At 45.6% G+C, this 27471-nt stretch overlaps 1 protein-coding gene across 33 annotated transcripts in view; it reads left to right on the forward strand.

Moving 5' to 3' along the window:
- The first annotated feature begins 4324 nt into the window (after positions 1 to 4324).
- The window catches only part of ELAVL2 (ELAV like RNA binding protein 2), a 91435-nt gene continuing 68288 nt past the window's right edge, over positions 4325 to 27471 (forward strand). For 3 of the 33 annotated variants that reach the window (XM_068666831.1, XM_068666837.1, XM_068666832.1), the window contains exon 1: positions 4326 to 5107. The gene's annotated coding sequence lies outside the window, so the exon portion shown is untranslated. Of the gene's footprint in view, positions 5108 to 6617; positions 6666 to 6887; positions 7037 to 12835; positions 12948 to 27471 lie in introns of those variants that run through there. The other 30 variants (XM_068666829.1, XM_068666836.1, XM_068666830.1 and 27 more) reach the window with 22 other exon arrangements.

A 27471-nucleotide genomic window follows, 5' to 3' on the forward strand; every position in this document is an offset into this window, starting at 1 on the left:
TTGGTATTATACTTGTCTGAATCAAGGTTCCACAATTGCCTGTAGAAATCCCTGTAGGTGTGATTACTTTGTGTGCAACTGAGTTTTAGGGTACCTTTTAAGCTTTGATCTAAAAAAGTTATGCATTCCCCCCTCCCCTCCCCCCCCCCATCCTTGCGTATGAATGCTAGGTCCCTTCAGTGGCCCTATCATATCTTTTGGCCAGAGATAGGATTGGGTAAAAGAGAAAGAAAAGAAAAAGAAAGAGAAAATGAAAGAAAAAGAGAGAAGCAGAGAAGAAGAGAGAAGCAGAGAAGAAGAGAGTAGCAGAGAAGAAGAGAGAAGCAGAAGAAGAAGCAGAAGCAGAAGAAGAAGAAGAAGAAGAAGAAGAAGAAGAAGAAGAAGAAGAAGAAGAAGAAGAAGAAGAAGAAGAAAAAGAAGAAAAAGAATATAGAAAAAAAAAAGAAAAAAAAAAAGAAGAAAAAAAAAAAACTGGGGGGGGGGAAATTCGCAAACCTCCACGGAAGCACAGTCTCCAGGCGACCGTTTGGTCTTTACAGAGGGACCAAGCCCACTGCAGCAGTACCTTTCCGGGGGGGCGAGGCACACATGGGGACCCCCGGGGACAAGATGCTCGGGGGGGCCACCCGGGGCCCAGCCGTGCCGGGCCGCACCGTCGGGGCGCGCCGCTGTCCGTGGTGCTGATGGAGCCGCGGTGCTGACCCCTCCCGGCTGTCTTCTTTCCTTATCTTTTTTTTTTTCCTCTTTTTTTTTTTTCCTTTTTTTTTTTCTTTCTTTTTTTTTTTTCTTTTCTTTCTCTCTCTCTCTCTCTTTTCTCTCTCTCTCTCTCTTTTTTTTTTTTTCCCCCCTTTATTAATTTATTTTTCCCTGCCAGCCGCTTCCCGCAGCGCGCTGCAGCTGCCGCTTTCCTCACCTCCCAGCCCCGGCCCGGGGGGGCTCAACACGCCCGAGCAAACAGCACGGGAGATGTGAATGTGCAGCTCTCCCGTGTGCGAGGAGCGTTTCATAAGCAGCACGTATCCTAGCTTCGGGCGATGCCCAGTCAGCCAGCTAACGTGGGTCGTAAGCGTTTCTTTCCAAGGCGTGTTAAGCAAAGGGGCAACTTACTCTGAAAGAAAAAATAAATAAATAAATAAAAATGTGTCCCCATGGGAGAGGCGAGAGTTTCGCTTTCCTTCTGCTGCCGCTGCCGACATCAAAGGACTCTGAAAAGGCACCAAGGAGGGGAATGGCCAGTGACAAGGGAATTCACTTTAGTAGCTCTTTTCTGCCTAATTTCGCCTTAGCACTCTATACCCACAAACATGAGTGCGTTGTCGGTACAGGTATTATGCCTCGAAAGAAAATGCAGATTTTTTTTTGCATTTGCACTAAAAGCTGGTCACTAATTACAGACGGAGAATTGTTCCCTTTTTGGGGAATAGTGAGAGATACAGTCGGATCCTTGAGAACCAGACCCGACAGCGAAGCTGCTGAGAGTAGAGTCCTTTAATTTCCTGAAAGTTCAGAACAAAACCCCCACACTTCTGGCTTCGCTTTTGGCTTACTCATTGAACCAAGTCCTGAGAACAGCTGCTTGTTTCTACGATTATTTATTTATTTATTGGGAAAGTAGGGGGGGGGAGCAGGGGAAAGGGGGAAGGGAAGAGGATGGAGGACGAGGGGGCGGCAGTCAGTGAACTACTTAGGAATTCCAGAGGGTCTTTTTTCTTCTTTTCTTTTATTTTTTTCCCTTTTCCTTTTCTTTTTTTTTTCTCTTTTCCTTTTTCTTTTCTTTCCCTTTTTTTTTTTTCACTTTTCTTTCCCTTTTTCTTTTCTTTTCTTTTCTTTTCTTTTCTTTTCTTTTCTTTTCTTTTCTTTTCTTTTCTTTTCTTTTCTTTTCTTTTCTTTTCTTTTCTTTTCTTTTCTTTTCTTTTCTTTTCTTTTCTTTTCTTTTTCTCCTTCTTTCCTTTTCTTTTCTCTTTCCTTCCTTCCTTCCTTCCTTCCTTCCTTCCTTCCTTCCTTCCTTCCTTCCTTCCTTCCTTCCTTCCTTCCTTCCTTCCTTCCTTCCTTCCTTCCTTCCTTCCTTCCTTCCTTCCTTCCTTCTCTTCTGAAACAATGCTGACTTTCTGCTAAGGCACTCAGCCATTTGCTTGGAACCGCTCAGCACTGGACTGAACCAGGTGGGAAAGCATCCGGCACTTAAAGCCAGTAACGACAGCTCAGTGCACTAGTGTTACAGATGTTTTCCCCCTGGTCTCTAACCCATGCCTCAAAATTCGGCCTAGAAGAGACAAATGCGACAAATGCCTTTTTTTTTTTTTTTTGAAGATGTGCACAAGATCGGTGACATACGCACCCGCAGCATAAAGCACAGGGGCAAGCCCGTCGCTAATCGCGGTTATCACTGCATCAAAGGGTAAGCGCCGCCATAATTAGAAACAAATCAGCGCCAGGCACAAATCACCTACACCCGGGGGCACCTTCCCGAGCCCCGACACGGGCTGCTGGGGGCGCATCTCACGGTGCCTGGGGAGGGAAAAGGAGGGGACGGGACTCCCCGGACCCTCCTCAGCAGGGGGGGATCCCCCCTTTTCCTCCGCCCCAAAGGCCGGTCGGTTCTGCAGGAGGAAAATAGGAGCGGGCCCGGTGTAACACGCAGCTGCTGTCACAAGGGTGGGGTGCGAGGGTTGCAGGGAGCACAAGATAGGCGAACATTTTTTCTTTTCCCTTTCGGTGTGTAAATCACTCATAAGCACTCAAGGACGCTCCCAAGGAGCACCACTTGATGGCTCGGTTTGGAGTCGCATGCTCCTGTCTGCTACACGGGGATGCCAGAACCTTCTGAATGTGCGAGAGCTCGCCTTGTCTGTCCCGGGAAAAAAGCAACCCACGTCCAGGAAGCCTTACGGGTCCTGGAAAGGAATGACGAGCAAGTGCAGTGAAGGGCACGGGGTGTGAGGGATGGAGGGCAGGTCCCCGAGCGCCACGCGGAGCTGTTTCCTTCCGTGCAGCAGGGATCTCTCTGCGAGCACAACTTCTGTGCAGGAGCCGTAGGAAGCACGTAACGAGCAAAAAGCAGATTTTTTTTCTCCTTCCTTCCTGTCTCCTTTCCTTCCTCTTTCCTTTTTCCTCTCGTTCTTCCCTTCCCTTCTTTCCCTTCCCTTCCCCCCAGCCTCCCTCCCTCCCTCCCTTCCACCCTGAAGGTTTGTTTCCACAAATCGCCCTCGATGCCGAGCCCCGGGCGGGCAAATCTCAGCAGCAGCCCCGGGGCCGCGACGGAAACTTCGCGGGCGGGCAGGAGGAACGGCACCGGGGGAAGGGGACCGGGACGGGGACACGGACAGGGGCAGGGATATAGGGGCAGGGGCAGGGGTGGGGATGGAGATAGGGACGGGAATAGGGATAGGGATAGGGATAGGGATAGGGATAGGGATAGGGATAGGGATAGGGATAGGGATAGGGATAGGGATAGGGATAGGGATAGGGATAGGGATAGGGATAGGGACGGGGAGGGGGACGGGGATAGGGATGGGGACGGGGATAGGGATGGGGACGGGGATAGGGATAAGGACGGGATAGGGACGGGGATAGGGATGGGGATGGCAGTAGGGGAAGGTGAAAGGGGAAAAGAAAAGGGAAAAGGGAAAAGGGAAAAGGGAAAAGGGAAAAGGGAAAAGGGAAAAGGGAAAAGGGAAAAGGGAAGGACAATGAATAGGGATAGTGATTGGGATAAGGGAAGGAATAGAGAAAAGGATAAACAAAGGGGAAAGGGTGAGGAAAGGGGAAAGGGAAAAGGGGGAGGGGAAGGGGTAAAGAGATATGGATATGGATATGGATTGTGATAGGGATAGGGATAGGGATAGGGATAGGGATAGGGATAGGGATAGGGATAGGGATAGGGATAGGGATAGGGATAGGGATAGGGATAGGGAAAGGGAAAGGGAAAGGGATAGGGATAGGAACAGGGATTGGGGAAAGGGTAAAGGGGAAAGGGGACAGAGAAAAGGGAAAAGGGAAAGGAAACGGGAAAGGAAAAGTGATGGAGATGGGGATACAGACAGGGGTGTGGATAGCGATACGGATACGGATGGCTGTATGGATACGGACAGGGACAGGGACAGCAGCATCTCCCCCACCGCGCCCCCTCCCCTCCCCTCCCACCGCAGTCCCCCGCCCACTCCCCTCCCTCCCTCCCTCCTCCCAGCGGAGTGGCGTGCCGCGCGGCCAATCGCGCTACTCCCCTTCCCCGGGGGGCGGGCCCAGCCGGCGGGGCCAATGGCAGCGCGCCGTGCGCCGGCACGCGCGGCTTGGGGGGGTGGGGGGCGGCGGCGGCGGCGGTGGGAGAAGAAGAAGAAGAAGAAGCGGGAGCGCGCGCGCGCCCCCACCCCCCACCCCTCTCGGTGCGCGCCGCCGTGCGCGGGCACGCGCACCGCACGCAGCCCCGTGTCGGCGGCGGGCAGGGAGCCGGGCGGCGGGGCTGCTATAAAGCCGCGGGGCGGGCACGGCTCGGCACGGCTCGGCTCGGCCCCCCGCCGCCCCGCCATGCAGCAGCGGAGCCCGGCCGGCAGCCGCTAGGAAAGGGAGGGGGGAAGGAAGGAAGGAAGGAAAAGAAGGAAAAGAAGGAAAAGAAGGAAGGAGCCCGGCTCCGCCGAGCGCCCTCGGCTCTTTGTTCCCGCAGCTCTCCATCCCTCCATCCCTCCCTCCCTCCATTCCCTCCCCCTTCTCCTTCTTTTTTTTTTTTTTTTTTTTTTGTGTGTGTGTTGTTCCGTCGGGTCGCGGAAGGAGGATCGTCCTGTCACTCGCGCTCCGTTTCAGTTCTCTCTCCCCCCTCCTTTTTTTTTTTTTTTTTCTTATTTTTAATTTTACATTTTTTTTTTTTTTTTTTCCCCAGTGTCGGACTGTTGGGGGAGGGAGGGAGAGGATTGTTTGGATTTTTTTTTTTTATTCTTTTTTTTTTTTTTTTTTTTTTTTCCTGCATCCTTTCAGAACTACCCGCAATTTATCTCTTGCGTGTTGTTCTCCAGAGAACCGCTTCTTTACCGGGAGAACCGCACCGTTACTTTTTTTTTTTTCCTTCTTTTTTTCTTTTTTTCCTATTTTTTTTTTTAAAGCAGAGAACAGGAAGGTAAGTTGTGGCTCCATTCTTTCCGTCACCCCGTGCGTGCCGCGGGCACCCCCGAGGTGCGCTGCGCGCACCCCCCCCTTTCTCCCCCCCCCAACCCCTGCACGCCCCCCGCTCGCGGCTCCGAGCACACGCGGGACGGGGCCGCGCGGGGAGGTGTGCGCGCACCCGACGGCTCCAAAACTTAACCCCCCCCTCCTCCCCGTACCCCCTGTCGGGCTCCGCGCCGGGAGCATCCGAAGGGACGGACCCACGCGGCGCGGGCGCCGGGAGGCGGATCGCTTTGAGGAGATAAACCTGCTTTTGGGGATTAGCCGGGATAAGACACCCCCCCCCCCCCACACACACACACGCTCACACATAATCACACACACACCCCCTCCGCCTAATTGCATTAACCGCGGACCCGGAGCGCGCAGCGCCCGCGGGTGCGCAGAGAAAGCGGCGAGCCCTCGGAGGGGAGAAATCGCCGACCGTCGGGGGACAGAGGGATGGAGGGAGGGAGGGATGGATGGATGGACGGGGGGGGGGTATGGTGCCTCCCCCCAGCCGATGGTGAGCCCGCTGCGGGCGGGGGGCGCGCCCCTTTGTTCGGCGGCGCTGCGCGTAGGCTGCAGGCGGGGCTGTGCGCGCACTTTGCGCGCCGGCGGAGCCCCCCCGCTCCCGTCCCTCGCCCTCCCGGGGCGGCGGGGATCCCTCTCCGCTGAGCTCGGGGAAGTTTGCAGCCGCCGGAGCCCCCCGGACGGGGCGTCCCGGTCTCGGGATCCCTCCCTCCCCCCCCCCCCACCACCTCTCGCCCTCTGCTCCCCCGACGGCGCGGTGCGGGCAGGGGGAGGCGGCGGCGGGCAGGCGCTGTCCCCGCGGCTCCCGTGCGCTCCCGGTGGGGACCAGACCCGATCGCTGCCATTGTTGCTTAATTTATGCCCGGCACGTCGCTCCGTGCCCACCTATTTCCCATATGAAAAGAATTAATAGGGGAGCTGCACAGCCGGGGCACGCGGATCGCGGGACGTGCTCGCCCGGCGTTCCCGAGGACCGGTTGGCGGAACCGGGCTCCGCGGCTAATTAACAAATTATTGTTAATTGCGGGGAAGGGATTTGCACGACGAAGCAGCCGGGGAGGGAGTGGAGGGGGACACGGGACGCAGCCGGGGCCGGGGCTTTGCCCGAGGGGGCGGCCGGCGGCGCTCGGTGGGCACCTTTCCCCGGAGGGCACCGTGCCCTGCCGTCGGACCCCGGCAGCGAACGGGCACGGCCGCTGCCCCCCGGTGCCCCCCGCGGCCTCGCTGTGCCCGCAGGTGCCCGGGGTCCGCCCCCTCCGGGGCGACGGGGGAACGTGCCCGGGGCTGGGCGGGGGTCTCCGGCCGGTGCCGGGGGCGCGGCCCCGTGGTCGCGGGGCTCTTTGAGTGGCCGCCGGCGGTGTCACTCAGGCGGGGGCGGGCGGTGGGAGCCTTTATCAGCCCGGCACCTTCCGCGTCCTCTCCTTTCGGCGGGGTGGTACTGGCCGGGAGAGTGGGAGGGAGGGTGGGGGCGGCGGCACCGGCACCTCCAAAGCCAGCGGGTGAGGGGGGCGCCGCGCAGACACCCACCCCCAAAAAAAAAAAGCCCCCTCGGGGGGTCGTCGTAGGGAGCATCCGCGCCCTGCGGGACCGGCCGTCGGGGAATTGGGGGGGGGAGGTTGGAGGGGAGGCGAAAGGAATGGGGAGGAGGCCGTCGGGGAATTGGGGGGGGGGGATATCGGTTTTGGGGAGGGAGGAGGGGCTGAGGGGGAGGGGGGGCTCGAGGGGGCGGGTGGTCGCAGCGGGTGTTGTTGGAGGGGAGGGTAAAAGCGAGGAGCGTGCGGAGGCTTTTCATCCTGCCCTGTCGTCGTAGGTAACCTGTGGCTTTTCGGCAGTGTTGGAGCGCTGCACTTGGCAACTTGCAAACTCCAAGGTATTTTGCAGCGTGGCGTTGACAGCGGCGGACCGCTGCGGGCGGTGTCCGTCTGTCCGTCCGTCTCTCCCTCGTTCACCCCCCCACCCCCCCTCCCCGCCTCCTCCTAGACGGGCTCCGTCGGGTTTTGTGCGACCATGCAGATTTTTTTTTTATTTCATTATTTTATTTTATTTATTTTTTATTTTTTATTTTTTTTTGAACGCCTTCTCTTCTCTCCCCCTCATCCCCCCCGCCTCCCACGTGGTGCTAATTGGCCGGGTTTTGGCACCTGCTCTCCTGGCAGGGCATTGTGGAGCAACCCCCTTTGTCTCGCCCGCAGCGTCTCCCGGTGACTTTTCTCCCACCCTCGGCACTGAGCGCCGCTCCCATGCAGCCCATGCCGGGCAGGGAAGCGCCTTTGGGTGCTGGGGAGGGGGCTCTGTGGGTCGCCCTGCCCTTCCTTGGGTGCTGCAGCATGCCTGTGTCGCCCCAAGAGCTCCTCGACGGGTGCCACCCGCGTTGGTGCACGGCGGGTTAGGTGCGGGTGTAGCGCGTTTGGGCGAGGGATGGAAATTTGATCTTATTTCTCGTGGTGTGGGGGGAAAAGTGGTGGTCGTAGCTGGGTGTGATTGAGTTCAGAGCGCTAAAAATGTGTTAACGTTCGTGGGGCTTTGGGAGACAACTTTGGTGCTGCGATTTAGCAGCCGCATAGGACTTGCGTGTCTGCTTGTCCTAACAAGTGACATTTGCTGAAGTAGCAGTACCAAATGAATTGAGAGGCTTGCAGCATGTATGTGCTTCTCTTAAAGGTAAGGGGTTCCAGGCTTTTATACTGAAAAGCAGCCAGTTTGATGCCCTTCGACTTTGTCTATCTCTGCCTGGATGGTGAATGTTAAATTGCGCTGGCAGAGTTGATAAAATACCCCAGTAAATGGGAATATGTTCTGCTGGACAGCGGGCTGTTACCTAGGGCTTCAGTTCTGCGTTTTTCCTTTTAACGCTGTGCATTCTGCATCTAGAAGTGGTATTTGTTCAGTTCTAGTCCTGTCTTCCTTCCCTCACCTTTTGGAAAAGCTGTGCTGGGGGTGATGGCTGAAGCATAGACTTTGAATCTGCCTTATTGTGCTCATAAGTCATTTTCTTTGTAAATGCAGAATTGGTAGTTGTGCGTACTGCTTTAAGAAGGGGCGAGATTTAATTGGAAAAGAAGGGATGAGATGTAATTGGAAATGTAGATGTTTGGAGTCTTCACAGTGAAATATTGAGAGCATTTGTGACTGTAGGCACACACAAATGACCTTGAAACCGCTGAGGAATTTTACTGTACTTCCTAAGATTTGGCAAAGTGTAGCGTTAGTGCCACTTTGAAATGCCTTATGGCTCTACCTGAACTAATGTTTTTTCTCAGAAATGGAGGTATTAATTTTGTGCGTTTTTATTCTGGCGGAGTGGTTTATCCTTTCTGTATGCAGTGGAGACTAATTGCTTCAGTCTTAGCATCTGAAGCCTCTTCAATACAGTCATATTTGCGTAAATCTCTTCTTTTTTATTGGCTTAGTTATGCTAATATGAGATTTCTGTGTATAAATTTATTTTAACTTTCCCATAGTAAGGTGAACATAAATTGTCATTCATTTCCCTGGCTTGTTTTAAATGCTGTTCTGCTGTGAGAGGTGTTGGTCCTTTCATTAGTGTTTTTTTTTGTTGTTGTTCATATATGTTTTGCCTCTTTATAAATCTTGCACTTCTGCTCTTGAGCTGAGGTATCCAGGTGTAGTGAGTTTAAATTGTTCTAAGCAGCTGTTAACTTGATTTGGAGTATATGCTCTTAAAAAAAAAAAAAAGGCAAAAATCTTTTGCGTTATTTCACAGGTTTCTGGGTGGCTGCGTACCGACTACGCTAAAGCCCCAGACTCAATCCAATTAAACCCTTTGTAAAGCTAAGCTAGATTTTTGGGAAGGACAGAGCTAAGATATCTTTATTTAGGGACTAAGTAGGAAATAGATGACGTATGATCTAGCATTGTCTTTTTTAAAAAGCGCAACGAATACTTAAGCTTTTTGTGTTCCTTAAAATAAGTCAGTGCCATTGGAGAGGTGGACTTTGCAGGTAAAAATAGTACAAGGATGCAAGCATAAGCTCCTTCCCAGTAGCAGAAATGTTGAAATGCTGCTTTGATAGGTAAAACCCTTGCAGTTCTGCAGCGTAATGACTTTTGATTATATTTGTTGCCACTGAGGTTCTTCATAGCAATAAAACAGAATGCTACCTAATGGATAAATTCAATTTGTGATGAATATACATTTCAATCCTGCTTTAAAGCCATCTTTGCTTTTGCTCTAATGCTTTTCTAATAGATGCTGGTATCAACAGAGGGCAGTGAATGCTACCAGCTACTGCTAGGAGTTTAAAAGTGAGAGAACATTGCCTTTGTGCACAGAGCTTTCTTGTCCTGACAGCCCCCAAATCAATTGAAAAAATCACAATGCTATCCAGCAGGATTAGCTGACGGTGCTTTGGGTTTTGACGTCTGTAGTTCCAATTCTGAAGGAAGCAACTGCATGCTTTTTGATCTCTTGTCTGTGTAAATCTACCTAATTTCACTTAGGAGGATTAGTCTGGAGAAGCTGCTATAACAGCGCTAGAATTCATAGCTAAAAGCTACTACAACCTGTGGGCCAGATCAAGATGTTTTGTTGTCTAATCCTTGTTGAAATTTAAAAACCATCCTGAGTTTCTGATGGCAAAATAGCGTGGAGAGGCAGGCTTCTTTACTGATTACTGCTGAAGATCGAGAAAGTACCAAACACTGAGCAAGCTGCTTTTGCCTGTTATGTATTGCTGTTGATTTGTAGGGACACCTAGCATCTAATATTTTGTTACTGAGCAACTACCTATGGTGCTAAACTTGACAGAGACTTCAGTTAGAAAACACCTAATTGCTGGTTTTCTCTGCATTTGGGAATTCTTGCTGTTTAGCCCAGACTTCTTGACACACAGCTTTGTAAAAAGTGTATCTTGGAAAGGTGACCTCAGTGAAACACTTGGCTTTAGTAGCCTGTGTTCTGTAGAGCGTGGCTCTTCAGTTCTAAAATTGTGAAATACTTACTAACTGCTAATTACAGAAATCTTAAGAAATGCATGGTTTTTTGAACTTACTTTGAAATTCTAAAAGTGCATCAAGTTTTCAAGTAGCTTGTGTTCCAAATCTGATTTTGCTGGCAAAATATCTGTGGAGTTGTAGCAGCTGTAACTATATAAAAGCAGGAATTGTAATGGGAACATCTTTCTTCAGTACATTTGAAAACACAATTGGGAACAAGAGTAAGCTCTCCAGATGGAGTTTACAATGTGCTGCACTGTTTTCTGTTCTGTTTGAGCCACTGTGCTTTGTGGTACTCCTGTAGTTAAGCAACAGGGGTTTTCACTTGATCTGATAGTCATAGTAAGCCTGGACATATGGGGGTTTGGAAAAAGCTGTAACTTCCTATTAGGAAGTCTGGAAGAGTACAAGGAGTGTGAGTGGCTCTGCAATACTCTGCAGTTGTGAGTGCACCGGCCTGAGATCGGTGAGAATCGTTCTAGATGGTTCTGGGCTTCGCTTTGTGGAGTGTTTTCTGACACCAATTCTTCATTCCCTTGTTCAGCCCTGAGACTGCTGGTCAGCAGAAACCGTACAAACAGATATGTATACCAGATGAACTGTTCAGATGTTGCAATAAGGACTGAGCATATTGGTTTGCTGTTTTTAGAGGAAACAAAAACAAAAAAAAAACCTAGGTACTATACTACAGTTGCAGTAGTTGACCAAATGACTCGAGCTAGAAAATAATACAGTGGGCTCTCAAAGGGCTCCAGGAGCTTTCTCTGATCTTCATCTGAGCATGGAGTAGATATAGATGAGTTTATGCACTGGACAGTTGCTCAATTGCTGGAACATAAAATACGTCAGTGCAATTTCTTAACTACTTAATACCTGAGTACTGGTGAAATAGGGCAACTTAAATGTTTGAATGCTTTATAAAACAGTCGAAATAAAGGTAGGAAAGGCTGTTCAATGTATTCATTGATGCATTTACCGAGCAGCCTTTCTGTAGGTCCATGCTAGGTACATTTCCTTTCAGACTCCTCAGGATGAGTTTGTTTATCCAAATACTACTACAGATTGATCTAAAGAAGATTTATGTATAGGTATGGAACGGAGCTGCCTTCTTGTGGTCAGGCTACTTGTGCTCTTCCGTAGTTTTAATCTTAATGACAGCAATTAAATTAGCAGGATTTATTTTACAGTATGAATGAACAAAGTTAACATTTACTTGAATTTCATGGAAATTTGTAGGTAAATGCCTCATTCTAACTAACAAGGGGTGAGAGGAGGAGATCCAGCTGTGGAAAGGGAAAAGTAATGCAGATATGACTTCTCCGCTGGTAGCAGTTTTTCACCTCTCTCATAATATTTTCAGTAGTAGTGTTGCATATTTTTTTTCAAAAGTAGAGTTGTGGTCAGGTGGAACACTTGGAGTCTACTTTCCTGTGTGTTCTCTTTAGTTTCTTGTGTTGTGTTATATTGATTCACTGAAGAGTTTTGCTATATGAGGAGGAGGCAGGACAGAGGTAAGCTGTAACCTCTCTGCAGTTTCCAGTGGGCTGAATTGCCAGGATGAGATAGTGGTACCAGTGAGTTCTGCAGATATTCAAGCTGTACCTGCATGCTACTGTGCTTTAAAGTGTGAAAGAGGCCTCCTGCTTTGTCTTTAGCTTCAAGGCAAGCAGTGGATATAGTCTAACATTAACATTTGTGGGATCTAAATTAAGTTTGCTAGGAAAAAAAAAAGTGGTTTTGTGAGTCTTGAAGCAAAAGCTGTCATTTTGAGATTTAGACAGTCAACAGAAAATGCACACAAGTTACAGAGGGCTGTAGGGTTTTGTTCCTATGTAACAATATGAGAAGCTCAGTAGTGCCTTAATGTAGATAAAAATCAGTTGTGGATTTCATGGTGATGTCTGACATTGCTTTTTGTTAATATTGGAGCTGTGGAGTGCCTTCATGAAATAATTCTGTTTTAGACTTGCTCAAGCAAAAATGTAAAGTGAGAAATGAAATACAGGCAGCCAGAAAAAGGGCAAGGATTTGTCCGTGTTTAAACTGGGCCTCGTGAATTTGGCATCTTTTGTTCTGTGCTTGTGTCATACCTCTCCACTTTTGACGCAGAACACTCCTTCACTTATCTGTGCTTAACCTCGATATTTTGAGGGTATCTGAGAATGGTTTCTTGCGGTTAGTCTTCTCCCGTATGTGCTGCAGAAACATCTATGCCTGGTCTAAAGCAGTGCAGAAGGCTGGATGTCTAAACAGCTTTTAACTGCTCATGGAAACAGTGGGGCAGGAACAGAGGCGCTCGTTCAGCTACAGGAAGTGTTTCCTGCAACACTGCTCCAGGTGACTCAGAGGTGCACGTAAGGAAGGAAGGACGAGAAGGTCCCTTGGAATCTGGTCTAGAAGGGGGGGGGTGGGTCTTTGGTGGGGAACCTGCGTCTGTGAGGGGGAGTAGGTATTGTGGCTGTCACGGCAGAAGAAAACACTATTAACAGGTATTTGTGCTTCTGAATGACTGCTTTTTGCATATATGTGCATAGCAATTGCACTTAAATAGGGAATAAATGGGTAATGCACTGCTAGTGGCAAGTACACCTTCACGATATTCTTCTGCTTTTGTAATGGAGTCACTGTTTCTGTGCCGTCCATTTTGTTTGTCCTCCTCAAATGGCAAAAAACTAATGCTGGGACCTCTTTTTTTTTTTTATTCATCCATTAGCATTAAATTTCATACGTACCTATCAGATTTCAACGCAGAGCAAGATTTTGGGGTTTGCTTTCTCCTTCTGTCTACTATTCATCTCCAACCAGCAAACCTTTACGAGGTAAAGGTAAGAAGTAAATGCTATTCCTTGCACATCACAGTTGATTTAGGAAAGGTGTTTAAATATTTTCCATATTAACATCCGAATACCTGCTGTAATTGTAATTAAGGATATTATTTTTATTTCTAGAAGCATGCTCAGAAATCTTGTCAGACTTCCTACTGTGATTCTATCTTCCCAATATGCATTAGAAGCTGTTTTCTGTGTGTTTTCAAAAGAGGGACAACTAAAGTCATAACTCTAAAACACCATATGCTTCTCATAACAAACTATGCATATACTGCAAGCACACAGTAGTAAAGAAGTGAGTTTATTAATAAATTCAACTTCTGTTTTGATGTGTTTTGAGTTTAGTTATATTCCAAAATTGAGTTCCTGACAAAACTACTATTCCTAATCTGGCCAGAGCACCCATTCCAAAAGGGACTGGAAAATTGCTGACAAAGTGAACTGCATGAAGTGAGGAAGACTTTAGAAGCTGCTTTTGCATTCAGATAGTTAAACTGTGAAACTTGGCATAGCAATAGCACTTGCCTTGGACTGCGTCCATGGTTGAGAAGTTGGTAGGCAAGATGAGAATTGCAGCCTCATTAACCAACTCAGTAGCTGATTTTTTTCTGTAACAGTTGAGCAAACTGAAAGAAAATTAAATGGAGTCATGCTTGTCTTTTGATAAAGGCTATTTTTGTCAGGAAAGTGCTTCTTGTAGTGAAAATTCCTCTGAACCAGTGCAATTTAATGATATAAAACTAGTCATCCTGGTAGAGACAAGGCTTTTTTGGATGCAGCTGTGATGGCCAAGGTTATCGTCTATGCTGATTTATAACTGAGTTTAGGGTTGCTTTTTTTTTTTTTCCACATGGAAGGTTTCTTGCACAGTTAAATGTGTATGAAACAGTTGACTGCTTCTGTGTTAAGAGGTATAACACAGACTATGCATACAAAGTCTCTCTGAAGGTTTTTTTGTTTGTTTGTTTAAGATGAGTAACATTAGGAGAAATGTAGATTCTGTTACTAATTGTTGGGCTTGGTAACTTCAGAACTAAATGTTAAAGAGTAGATAGTGCCGGCAAAGTTTCTATAGTAAAAATACAAATTGTTTTTCCTCTTTTGTAAATGACATTTTTTTACCTTTACAAATAGCACATGTAACCAGGTGCAGTAAGCGTTAAGTGTATTGAACCATGTTTGTGTGTAGGGAAACAAGGGATGTCAGTGTTCCTGAAGAAATGCTAAGTTGCATCGCCAGTCTTTGGTGTGTATTGCACGGAATGAGCAAATGCACCAAACTTCCTGTTGAAAGTAACACATGAGAATGAAGTGAGATGAGTTGCATAGGAACCTTTTCCTTTTTCTTGACTTGAATCTGAAATTTCACAGTTGATTTAACTTGCATTTCTACGTATCAGTCTTGCATAACCATGATGTATTCTGCCAGAGGGCCCAAAATTAGGGACTTAATTTAATAGGCTATTTCTAGTGGCTGCTCAAATGTTGTATAGATTCTTTAGAAAGGGCAGGCTGGGGGGGGGTGGGCAGGGAGGTGTTGTTACCAGCTCTGTAATGACCAGCTGGAGCGTATGGCCCTACCAGGGGACGGATGAGGAGCTGACAGTTCATAGGTTAGGCTTAAAGAGGGAACAGGGTTAGATGACATTATAGTGGGGGGGCTGCTACAGGTCTTCTGACTAGGGGAGTAGAAGAGAGTAGAAGAGGTCCTCTGCAGATGGATGGGAGCAGCCTTATGTTTGCAGCCTTATGGGGGATTTCAGCTACCTGGATATCTGTTAGGACAACACAGCAGGGCATAAGCAGTTCCTGGAATGTGTTGATGATAACATCCTTCTCCAAGCAATAGAGAAGCCAGTGCAGAGACTCACTCTGCTGGACTTCAGTCTTACCAACAAGGAAGGGTTTGATTGGGAATGTGAAGGTCAAAGGCAGTCTTGGCTGTAGTGACCATGAAATGGATGAGTTCAAGATCCTTAGGGAAGCAGAGATGGTGATAAACAAGCTCATGGCCCTGGGCTTCAGGGAGGTAGGCTTTGGCCTTTTTGGTATCTGCTTAGTAGCATGCTGTAGGATAAGGTCCTGGAGGGAAGAGAAGCTAACATTCTGCAGTATTCAGGGATCACCTACTCCAACCTCAGGAGCAGAGCATCCCAGCAAAGAGGAAGTCCACCAAAAACTCCAGAAGGCCTGCATGGATATACAAAGAGTTCCTGGCCAAACTCAAACATAAAAGGAAACCCAAAGTGGGTGGAAGCAAAGGCAGGTAACCTGGCAGGAATACAGACACACTGGCAGAGCATCCAGGGATGACATTAGGAAAGCTAAATTGGAAATGGAATTGAATCTGCCTGGGGATGTCAAAGACAACAACAAAGTCTTTTATACAAAGTCTTTGATGTACTCATCAATGACAGAGGAAGACTAGGGAAAATGTGAGCTCATTGCAGAATGAAACAGAGGACTTGGTTACACAGGATAGTGAAAAGGCAAAAGTACTGAATCCCTTCTTTGCCTCAGCGTTACAAGCAAGAACAGCCCTATGGAACTGCAGGTCTCAGAAACCAGGGGAAGAACGGAGCAAGGAAAATGCAGCCATGGTGAGAGCATGAAGTCAGGGAATACTAAGCAGACTGAGCTATAAGTCCATAGGCTCTGATAAGGTGCCCTTTTGAATGCTGAGGGAGCTGATAGTTGTCACTGTAAGGGCACTTGCAGTAATCTTTCTTTGGTCATGGCAGCTAGAAGAAGTGCTTGAAGACTGGAGAAATGTAAATGTCTCTTTCTTAAAGATGTGCAAGGAGCAGAACCTAAGGAACAACAGGCTGGTCAGCCTCACCTCAGTCCCTGGGAATGTGATGGGACAGCTAATCCTGGAAAACATTTTCTAAGCAGGTGAAGGGCAAGAAGATCATCAACCGTAGCCAGTGTGGATTCACCAAGGGGAAGTCAAATTTGGCCATCTTGCTTTTACAATGAAATGACCAGCGTGGTGGATGAGGGAAGAGCAATGGATATTGCCTTCCTTGTATTCCTTGCCTTCAGTAACTGGAGTACCTTTGCTGTGAGGAAAGGCTGAGAGCTGCTTGTGCCCTTTCTGGGGTTTGGACCAGGTGATCTACAGAAGTGTCTTCCAATTTAACCATACTGTGACTCCACAATACCTCTTCATATCTTTGTTACCAGAAAAGGCTGGGTTGCTTTCATTTGTGTACATCTGAAAAATCTGTCTGTTAGACTATTAGGAAGAGCTGTAGTCATGTAATTTCAATCACGCTTTTAGTCCAAATTAAGATAAGCGAGTAAATTCCTATCAAACTGCAGTATAGGTATGCAGGTCTTTTGGTCTTTTCTTTGTGCTACCTAAATGCACATAAACTGCATGATGTAGATATCTAACACTACAGGAAAGCTTTGAACACTTAAAATGTAGGTGTACGTGCTTGTAACACGTGCATGGATGAAAGGGTTTCTTCATCCTAAATGGAAAAACACATTGTTTAACAGGATTAAATGGGAATAGGAGCTTGAAATCATTGAAAAAAAATAAGTGTTTGAAGTATTGTAAATATAGGAAAGAGGTAAAGAGGCCTTTCATTTTGAGATGCAAGATGAGTAGCTTGAGCTATGTCTGTAACTGAGGTTTTTAAAGTCCTGTAAAGCTGATCTTGAGATATCTCTTAAGGCATGTCTGATTCCATCTACTTTGCAATACTGTTGAAAACTACAGAAACAGTGAGTCCTTGGCTTCATGGTGTGCCCTTCCTTCTGCTTTTTCTTTCCTGACTTCAGGAAGATCACATTACTCACCTAGTTAAAACTTTGGTCAGAATCAGTGACAGTCTACAAATGTCATCCTTGGTGGTATTGTTATGCTCAAATTAAACCTTTAAAACAGTTGCTTTGAGGGCTGTAGCACTTGATGTTCTACTCATACAGAGGTTCTTCATTGCTTTGGCTTGAAGATGGATTAGCTAACATTGAAGTTTTTTTTTTTTCTTAATCCCTCATGGTAGTTTTTTATAGATCTTAAGTTAAATTTCCTGGCCAAACTTATATTCTACACCATGAACCAAAAAAGTGCCAGGCTTCTGTGTACTGGGTTAAAAAAAAAAAAAAGTTCCTTGAGGAGCCATTTCCCATAGGTGGCTTCTCTGTGCCAAGCTACCCTAGCTGGTGGTATTGAGCCTTTCTTGCTGTTACCAGCTGTAACCTCAAAAATGAATGCTTTATGTCTGGCCCAATGGTATATGGGAGAGAGCTAAACATGGAGAATGCTATTCTGAAAGCAGAGGGACCTCTGTATTAAGCATGCTATATAAAGGGGACATGCTGTGTGAAGGGGACAGATTACTTCCTTAATCTTCTACAGGGATTTCTTAAAAAAAAAAAAGTTTTTTCTTCCCTTCTGAAGCAAAACAAGCCCCCATACTGCTTCAGCTGAAGCACGACAGGTGAATTTTCTTTAGGTGAAGTGGGGATTGGCTTGCCTTTTGATCAGCTGGTGTCAGCTCCCATGGAGACGAGGGAAGCTGCTGGCTTGCAAGGATCTCAGGACCATGTACCTGCCATGGTCAATGGTAGATGCTGTTGGTAGAGGTTCCAGTAAGGCCAGTCTGTGCAGCCTGCCTGATACCCTGGGGCTTCAGGAGGCAGGGAGGGGAAAGCCCCATGCTGGGGGCTGTGAATCTCATCTCCCCTGAGAGAATGAAAGCAAATCAGCCTGTTTTGGTCTCAGTGTTACGGATTTCAGGGAAGGAACTGAAGTAGCCTGAGAAAGAGCTTTGTGCAGACTAAAGCTGTGTGTCAGTGGAGGGCTTATTGTGGTGGTAGGCATTAGGTGAGCATGATGTGCTGGTGGAGAGGAGTGAGGAGAAAAGTGAGAGAAATAGCTCTGAGCACAGAGGTTGGAGTGGGAGGAGCTGCTCAAGGCCTGGAACAGACATTTTCTGGGGAAACCACAGTGGAGCAGGCATTTCCTTGACGTCCACGAAGAAGACTGTGGTGGAGCAGATATCCATGCGGTATCTGATGGAGGACCATGCTGGAACAGATATACGTGCTGTAGCATGTGGAGGACCTCATGCTTGAGCTGGTGGACGTTTCCTGAAAGAGCTGCAGAACATGGAGAGCTTATGCTGGAGCACAAGAAACGTGTGATGGAGAAGCGACTGTAATTACCATCCTACTTGTCCCGTGGTGGGGGAAATTAGGAATAGAGTGAAGTTAAACCTGGAAGATGTGGGTAGGGTGAGAGGGAGATATAGTTTTGTTTTTTATTTTTGTTGTTGTGGTGGTGGTTTAGCTTAGCCGGCAGATAAGTACCACACAGCTGCTTGCTCATATTCCTCCCTCCCTCTCTGGGATGAGGGATGAGAATTAGAAAGAAATGAAAACCTGTGGGTTGAGATAAAGACAGTTTATTAGGACAGAAAAGAAAGGAAAATAATGATAATAGTATTACTACTGTGTACAAACAACTGATGTACAATGCAGTTGCTCACCACCTGCTGACTGATGCCCAGCTTATCCCCAAGACAGCCAGTTCCCCCGTATTAATTGCTCAGCATTATGTCAGATGGTATGAAATACCCCTTTGGCCAGTTTGGGTCAGCTGTCCTGTGTCTGTTCCCTCCCAGTTCCTGCTGCACCCCTAGCTTGCATGCTAGCAGGACAGTGTGAGAAGCTGAAAAGCCCTTGGCTTGGTGTAAGTACTGCTCTGCTACAATTTAAAACATTAGTGTGTTACCAACATTATTCATCCTAAATCCCAAACACAGCACCATACTAGCTACTAGGAGGAAAACTAACTCTATCCTAGTGGAAATGAGGACATTTTTTACTAAATCTATTTTAATTGGCAGTACATGAATGTTCCTCAATTCAAGGAACTTAGCTTCCAAATTCAGTTCTGTTTGCCTGTGAGGTGTGGCTTCTCCAAACTGTCTCCTAGTTAACAAGGAATAACCAGGCTTTAAAGTGACCCATGGATGTGCATCTAGGGAGTTACTAGTGAAAGCCTGTATTTTCTTCTGTACTTTAGCTTATGCTTGCAGGAAGGGATATTGCTGTGTAAGTATTGTAGGTCCCTGGGCAGGATATCTGCTTGATGCTGTGTGAGTACCTGACCTGATAACAGATTTGTCTTCATTCATACTGGCACCTGAAGCTTTTAAATGTCAGTAGAACAGATTCCTGACAGCCACAGATCCTGTCCTTCTCAAGAGGGAGTAAGATGTTGGAGACTTTATACATTTTGGAAGGGAATAGTTCCAAGGCATATGACTGGCTACATTCTTTTATTTGTTAAACAAAGAAATCAGCTGTCAAAGTTGGTTCTATTAACAAGTTGCCTAGACCACAGACAATTACTGTGGCTTGTGTTCACTACCACGATTAAAGATCTGCAGTCATCCGTCCCCAAAAGTGACAGACCTTTAAATGGTCTCTCTCTGGTAGGTCTTTGTCCCTTCTTTCGAGCATGTGAAAGGTGTGAGAGATTGTTGTGGGAGTTAGGGTGGTGCACTCAGCTGCATATTAATTGCAACTTCATTTTGCAGGTCAGAGAAGAGAGGCTGCTGTATAATATTTGACAGATCAGGGAGGGCTCCTTGTAACTGAAGCAAAGCAAGTCTTGCTTTTCTTAAAAGACTGCAGTAAGGATGATCTGAGGAGTCTCACTCTAGTCCCTGAGTAAATCATTCTGTAAGTTGTTGAAGTAATTTCTGTGCGAATTAAGGAGAAGGTGATTGAAGTAGCCAAGATTGATTTACCAATGGTAAGTTGTAGTGGAACACTTCTTGGAAAGAAAGTCTGTGGATGAAGAGATGTCATCTGCCTTAAATCTAACATGACTGCGGTCTCCTGCAGGGTTTTTATAATAGCTTCAGGATGTGGAGCTCTAGAGGGAGGGACAGATAGATAGGAAAATTGGTGGGACTTCAGAGCTTGAAATTTAGTGTTTAACACTTCATGATACTTAATGATTTTTCTAGAGGTTTGTTACAAGTCCTGTGGAGTCAGTGGCATCTATTGTATTTAATGTTTTCGTCATTGACCTAGAGGAGGGAAGAAAACTTGCCCTTAACAGGTTTGCAGACAACACCAGCTGAGGGATGTGGTTGATACTCTCAGGGTGCATGGCTAAAGTCCAGAGAACCTGGGACTGGTGAGAGGAAGGGACTAAGGAAGACCCTGTGCAATTCAGGCAGGTTCAATATGTACCCCTGCCCAGGGCAAGCAGAGCCCCAGTGCAGTGCTGCTGGGGCTGGGGACAGCTCTGGAGCAATGGCCTTGTGCAGCAAATGAGCAAGGCCAGAGAGACTGGAGAGAAGAGAAGGCTTTTACCCTGCAAGGATGGTGGGGCTTCATCTGACAGAGACGGTGTCATCTACCTCCATGGAGAGTCTCTGTAATCACAGAAATTAGAATATCCTGAGCCAGGAGGGATCTGTGAGAATTGAGACTTAAACCATGTAAAACCTGAAAATTCTGCTGCTCTGAAAGACTGATCTATCTGCCTGTGCCTGTTAAATGTGTTTACTAGAGGTCTGAACTAAGGTATGGCAGAGTCCTTTGGTTTACTTCCTATAAAGCAATTCTGTTTAAAAACAAAACAACAACAAAAAAACACCACATGCTTTCTTAGCACAGTTGAAAGATCTTTGGGGTAAGTTAATGATTTGCTGTATCTGATTAAAAAAAAACAACAAAAACTAGAAGAGAGCCTGTGGTAGGTAGGTATCACAGTCAGATTCTGCTTTGTCATCTGTGCTCTTTAAGATGTCACTGTTTTGGAAGACATTCTGTAGCTTTTGGTCTCAGTTGACGTAAGCTTTGTGTAGAGGATCTAACAACGCCAAGCTAAAATATTTTAAAAACCAAAGATACCAGCACAATGTGAACCTATTGTCTGTTCTTATATGAAGTGCCTTTCGAAGTGAAATTCAGTCCCTGATGCTGTTTAACGGTATTACTATAACAGGTTCCCTCTGTTCTCTCCTTCAGGCTACAGGTATTGAGGATACCAATTAGCAAGTATTGTTGTGTACTGTGTGGGCAGCAGTCTTTCTGAATCCACTTTACACTTGACCTATATTGTTGAGTTTTACCGCAAGCTTTTTCCACAAACAGTAATAGAGTCAAATATTTTCTGAGGGACTGGATGATGTAGTTGGTTTGAGAGAAGAGTTTAGTTCTCTTCCTTGACCTAATCAAAAAATAAATACTGTGATCTGTCTGAACTTGTTTTCATGGTGGGGATCAGCTTAGAGGCAAACAGGCTCCATATTTAGAATTAGTCTTCAGAGCCCTGTTAAAGCTAAAATGTGATGCACCTCTGCATGAGCTGGCAGAAACCTTTTGTTTTTTCTGGAAATCCCTGTGGGTGGTTTGGGGCCAAGGGTTAGGAGTGTGTTAGTGCTGCTTTCTGGGTAAGAAGTGGAAAAGGTACTGGCCAACACTGACCCTGTTTGTGCAGACTGGAAGCTGTTCAGCGCTGTTACTTGTGTATCGGTTTTAGTGTCCTTTGGCATTTTTTCCTGGGAATGTTAATACTGGTTCAGATGGCAAATGAGGCTTGGGGTGTACTTTTGGGAAAATGTTTGAGCTTCAGGCTCTTTCAGAGGCAGACTGTAGTGTCCTGTGGACCAGGGTATACGGACAATATCCATCTTTGTGTTTAGAGCTGGTTTCAGTGCACTAAGAGTAAGTGGTGTGTTCAGTTGGGTTGGAGGGCTGAAGGTGGCTGTAGTGATCAGGCGAAACCTGTTCATGTGACAACTTAGTGTAAGTCTGGTTTGTTTTGTGTTATATCAAACTTAAATATCCCAGTTCTTCCACCGGCAACTTCTGCTTCATTTCCTGTGTTGTAATGCTCCCTGACTTCTAATTCAACAAGTGGAGCTCATTTTGGTATTGTAAAGTTAAGTGGTAACTTAAACAGGGGAGGCAAACAGCTAGCTGCTCTTTTATGCTTTCATGTAATAGAGAGACTTCTGTGTAGAAAACAATAATTAAAGAAAAAAAGCTTTGTCTATAGCCATTTACAGTAACACTGCTGGCATATTCTGCTTCCAGTTACAAACTGGTGATGCTGTGGAAGAGGCATAACACTTATACTTTAACAGTATGTGGCCAAACTCTTCACAGCGTGTATGTATATCTCAGTGCTATCCTGCTCTCTGTTTTTCTGTTATATAATAATGGGTGATCTCAGGAGGATTAGGATGCAGAGATGTAGTGAAAAACTCTTGGCATGAAAGGCACTGGTGAGAGCAAGGGAAGGGATAGTAAGTATCTAAGCCAGAGACAATACCTCAAATATTTTAACAAAATAGTTGTCCTTGGTCCGTGTTTATTGCGCTTTGCTGCAAAAAGAAATCCTTAACTTGCAATGTGATGTGGACAATTTATAGCCAGAGTGACCTGGAGGTAACGTTGATGGTTGGGCATGATGACCCTGAAGGTCTTTTCCAGCCTAGACAATTCAGTGATTCTTAACTTTTTTAGGACTTGGAGGTAGGAAGGAGTGAAATGCATGTTTAAGCAACCTTTTCCATTTTCTTCTACGGGATAAGCAAAGGTAGTCATGAAAACTACTCTTGGGAACTACCCAATGTGGTGTTGAAGTGTCATTTCTTGTCATGAGCTTGAGCATAACTAGAATGTATAGAACTAGAACATCAGTTTTACTTGATGTCGTCTAAGACAAGGGGGTTAGTGATTGTCTCATTGTCTCTGCCTACCTGATTCACACTTTTCCCAGAAGAAGCCATTTACTTGCTCAGAACTTCAATCCTGAGAGAAGTTTCGACTTGCTGGAGTTGAGTGGGGTAGACATAAGAGGTGGTGTGGGGCTAGGAAGGGTCAGGTCCAGCCATGCAGCCTAAATGTTGGAGTAACAATGTAGGGAGCATTGTTCTGTCAAGCTGCTGAATCTCATCATCTGAACTGGTATGGAGGAAATTTGAGAAGCCAGGAAAGAGACTGGTAAAATAGGGAGGGAAAAAAATCTCCAGCTGTAATAGTTGGATGAAACTTCTGGCCATGCTTGGTGAATACTTGCTCTATGAGTAGACATTCACAGGTTGTTCTGCCACAGTACATTCTCTGTAGTACCTAGGCAAGACCTGCAAACTCATACTTCCCAAGTGATGTCAAGAAGGAATCATAAAAGGAACGCTTGATCACCTCCTTCTAAAGATGTCTGCCTGGATTGTATACCTTTTCAGACCAGGAGTTGTAGCAATCATTCAATTTATGAATAAAAAAAGCCTCTCTTCAAGGTCAGGTTCTGGAGTGAACCAAGGTGGTGTCATTGGTTTACTTACAGGAGTGGCATTTGGAATATATCTCTTATGAGTGAGCAATCTGCATGGCTCTCCCTCTAAGAGCACACTTCACAATAGATATCTGCAGTGTGTTTTCCTTGAACTGCTTTGCTCTTCCTTGATCAGGAAGTACTTATGACTTATTGTGCTGTGTGGGTGTATCCAGAGCATAGCTTCTTGCTGGCTAATCAACATTTTTCTGCTTTTTTTTTTTTTTTCATCACAAAACTAATCTTGCTCAAGCTAAATTTAACCACCCTTAAAACCTACAGCATAACTGCTGCGTATCAGTAAAACACCCCAGGAGATGGTGTATGAACTCAGACCTGTGCTTGTTTTGTTACCTCCTTGATCCTTTACCCCATAAATATTTGGATAGGGGAGAGATTCTGTAATGTACAAACTGTAAGTGACATGGTTTCAAGCATCTTCCACTTCATTTTGCAAAAAGTCATACATAACCTTCCATGAAGTTGTGTATCTTTCACGTTACAGTGTCTGATTTAGAGGTGAGTGGAAGCTGAGAGGACTTAGGGCAGCCATGTTCATTGTGGGGCTTACTGCCAACGAGTGAACAACTCAGATTGCAGTTCTGTTATTTTCAGTCCATTAAAAACAAGATTCTGTCTCTCATGCCTATGTTATCTTAGAAGATAGCTGTTTGACACTTAATTTCATGTCAATCTTATGCTAAATTATGTAAGAGGAGTCAAGAAGTAAAATGTGCACTGGTGCTAGAGTTCCTACTTGCCTGATGCTCTCTGTGCAGAGTTCCTAGAAGCAGAAGTGCCCACCTGTGAATAATTGTGGCTGGTTCTGGCAGATGTCTCTAATGGCAGCTTTCTCCCTCAGCTCTTGCAAAGACACTGATAAGAAAAAGGGCCACTGGTTATGCAGTACCAGGATTGTTTAAGAGTTTAATGTTTCTGCTCAGCTTGTAATTGGTCCTTGTGCTTTATATGTATGCATTTGAAAACCCTATTCTACATGAGAGGGGGAGAAGATAAGCTGAGTTCAGAACCTGGCACCTTATGTGTGGTAGAGGTGCTGCGTTTGTTCTTGGATGTTTTAACTTCCTTCTCCATTGTCTCTTCTTTCAGCCTAGCTTGTGCAGAACAGTAGTGTTTGTCTTGGTGAAATTCAGTTAATTGTTTCTAGTTAACAGTTTATTAAGGCAGGCTCTTACGGGTTGGAGCAAGCATTTGTTGAAAGGTTGACTGTAGATGCTAAGGTGGAGGTGATTCGATGGCTACTTTCAGCGTGACTGAACTGTTGCCGAGTCACTTTGTCCTCCAGCATTTTGAAATTGTGTTGAAGTTTTTCATTGTGGCACCCCTAGATGTCAGGATGGAGGGTGATGAGAGGAAAGCAAAAACGCTATCAGTGGTGAACTGAAGTTGGAGGTGCTTGGTTGCTGCAGCACTGCAAGGGATGCTGTGCCAGAAGAACAGTGTGCTCAGTCTTGCAAGTGCTCTGAGTTATTTCACAGAACCACAGAATGGTTTGGGTTGGAAGGAGCCTACCTGAGAGCTCATCTCGTTACAAACCCCCTGCCATGGGCTGGAACACCTTCCACCAGACCAGTTTGCCCAAAGCCCCATCCACCTTGGCCTTGTATTTCAGTATGACACAGCTGTAAAATTTAGTGCTTTCAGGAGATGGCATCTGAGAATGGGTGGTAAAGAATTTTGTAGGCGATATTTGATTGTTTAGAGGAATAAAAAAAATCACTGATAACCAGAACAGTGAACTTGTACAATGGATCAAGCAACAGTTGCTGTTCAAGGCAATTTCCTTCTGCTTCAATTCACTCCCAAGTGTGTGTTTTCCTTTTTACGGCTTGTGTACAACTGTTCCTTAACATTGAAGAATTCTTTTCTGAAGCCTCTGTAAAGGCATGACACATTTTGTCTGTCTCTATTTAATAAGGAAGCTGTCACAAATAGCCTCGAGGAGGTAGACCGTGCATTAGAAATGTCAGAGCAGAATTTTGGAGATGAAGCTTCTGATATATCAAATTGGTGTATCTTTTCTCGAAATTTTGAAGCATAAGGCTTTTTTTTTCAAACTTCCTTGCTAAGAAAGTTTGTTAATCTGTTAACTTGTTGAACAAAGTGGCTTCCCTAGAAGGTATGGGTAGTATTATCAGGACTACTGAAAGAAACATTGTTTTGATGTGGGTCTTTTATTTCTGTATGTATGCTGGAAACAGTGGCAGGACTCTAAACTTAGAAAATGGTGCTTACTGGACAAAATGGACTGTCCTCCTGAGCCTAGTTTGGATGCTTTAATGTAAAAAAACAAAAACCAAAAATTTTCTGAAGTCTCATGTGAATTTCACTGTTTATGTCTGCTAACTGTGCAAAAAAATATTTCTTTTGCTTTACTATTGGTACCATCTGTAAGGGACAAGCTAAAGGTGTTATCACAGGACGTGTGGCTCCCATATTCTTCCCCAACATTCGTGTGTATTATAACACAGTCCAACACCAGCTTTAAGCAGGGTCATCTGTCCAGGGACATCAAGTCCAGGTTGTGTTTTTGAATTTTTCTTGCTCTGCCTACAAAAACACTCTGTGACCTGTCAGTGCTTGGTGATGTTCACTGTACCTTAAAAAAAAAAAAAAAAAAAAGGAAAAGACCCAAAAGTTCAATGCTTTTTTTTTTCTCTTTATTAGGATATAAGTGCTTAATTGTTAAGAGCTTCTCTTTACTGGTTGCTTCCAATTCTGCTTTACACTTACTGACATCAACAGAGTTGAGAAGTAGTAGAGATGTCCAAACCAAGTTGTTTTGACTGACTTACTGAGATGTTACTGTGCTTCCCATCTTACCTAAGAGCAACTAATAACTCTGTTTTAAAGATACTTCCAAACTACTGTCCCAAATTGTATCTTGAGACTGTGTGCCTGAAAAGACCCATGATGTAACTTTCAGTGCTGGTTCATCTTTTGTTTTCTCTGCAGGATTTGAGGCTATAATTGGAGACTGGCCATGGTATAGCGTGCATGATTGTTTTTTGAAATTAATACTTTATTCATAATTACTTTCCATACAGTGAGCTGCATAAGAGGGAAGAATTACTTACTGGAGATCTGGTTTTCAGTAGGTCCTATGTGTATGTTATCAGCCAAGTCCTTGTTTTGAGGTTTTACCTCAAAGAATGACTCTGGTAAGAGGTCTAGGTGATATTTTAACGTTGTCAAAACCCCAGTAGAGTAGCAGTCTAATACAGGTCTCGAGTTTACTTCCCTTTCTTAATATTTGTGGGAGGAACGTTCCACTCTCTAAGCAATAGTTTATGCTGATGTTGCCTGAAAAATACCTCTGGTTTTGCGAGAGAGGAGTAAAGTACAGTATTGAACATGAATATCTAATAAGCCGGTGATTGAAAACAACTGATGGCTGAGTAAATCTGTACAAAGCTTGTCAACTTTGAGTCTGTAGAAACTATTGCTGTATCTCACAATGGACTCTTGTCGCAGCTATCTCTCTACTCTTTCTGTAAACTGAGAGTGGATTGGGGGTAGGAGATCTTTCATTTGCACAGTGTTTCACAAACTCCTTAGAGGAAGCCCTGTGTCCTGTGTGGTTGGGCTTTAGTGCTAACACGTAATCCTCAAAGTTTTATCTCCACATGGGACTGCTGGGATTCTAGCACAACCTGAAATTGCAGTAGTCACCTCTTAGAATAGCTAAAAGGCTGTTTTTTTTGTTTTTTTTTTTTGGTAAGCTTGTGTTTTTGTTGAGAACTATGGAGTAAATCTTCATTTATAATGTTACAATGTTCCTTGGAAACTAATTGTTTACTGGCATTTACCTTTTCTGGTTTTTGCTATTGTTTTTGTTTTACATCCAGGCTACTACGTGCTAGTTTTCTATGCCCATGAACTGAATTATGAACAAAACCCACAGATTTTAAAGGCAAGGATCACTTGCTTGTTAGAAAAATAATCCTAGTTTTCTGTCCAAATCTCTTAACATTCATCACGCTCTCAAGTATTGCCTCGTCCTAATTTCAATGCTGATTTCTAATGGAGGAAAAGTAATGGCATTATTACTATATAGTAACTATATTACTATATAGTTACACAAGTAATGGCACTGGAATCAAAGCATTGTAGCTTGGTAAATTTCTGAGCTTAGCAAGAAGGTTTTGCAGTACTTTTCAATGTCATGACTGTAGAGGA

The sequence above is a fragment of the Anas acuta genome, chromosome Z (genome assembly GCF_963932015.1).
Source record: "Anas acuta chromosome Z, bAnaAcu1.1, whole genome shotgun sequence".
Lineage (NCBI taxonomy): Eukaryota > Metazoa > Chordata > Aves > Anseriformes > Anatidae > Anas > Anas acuta.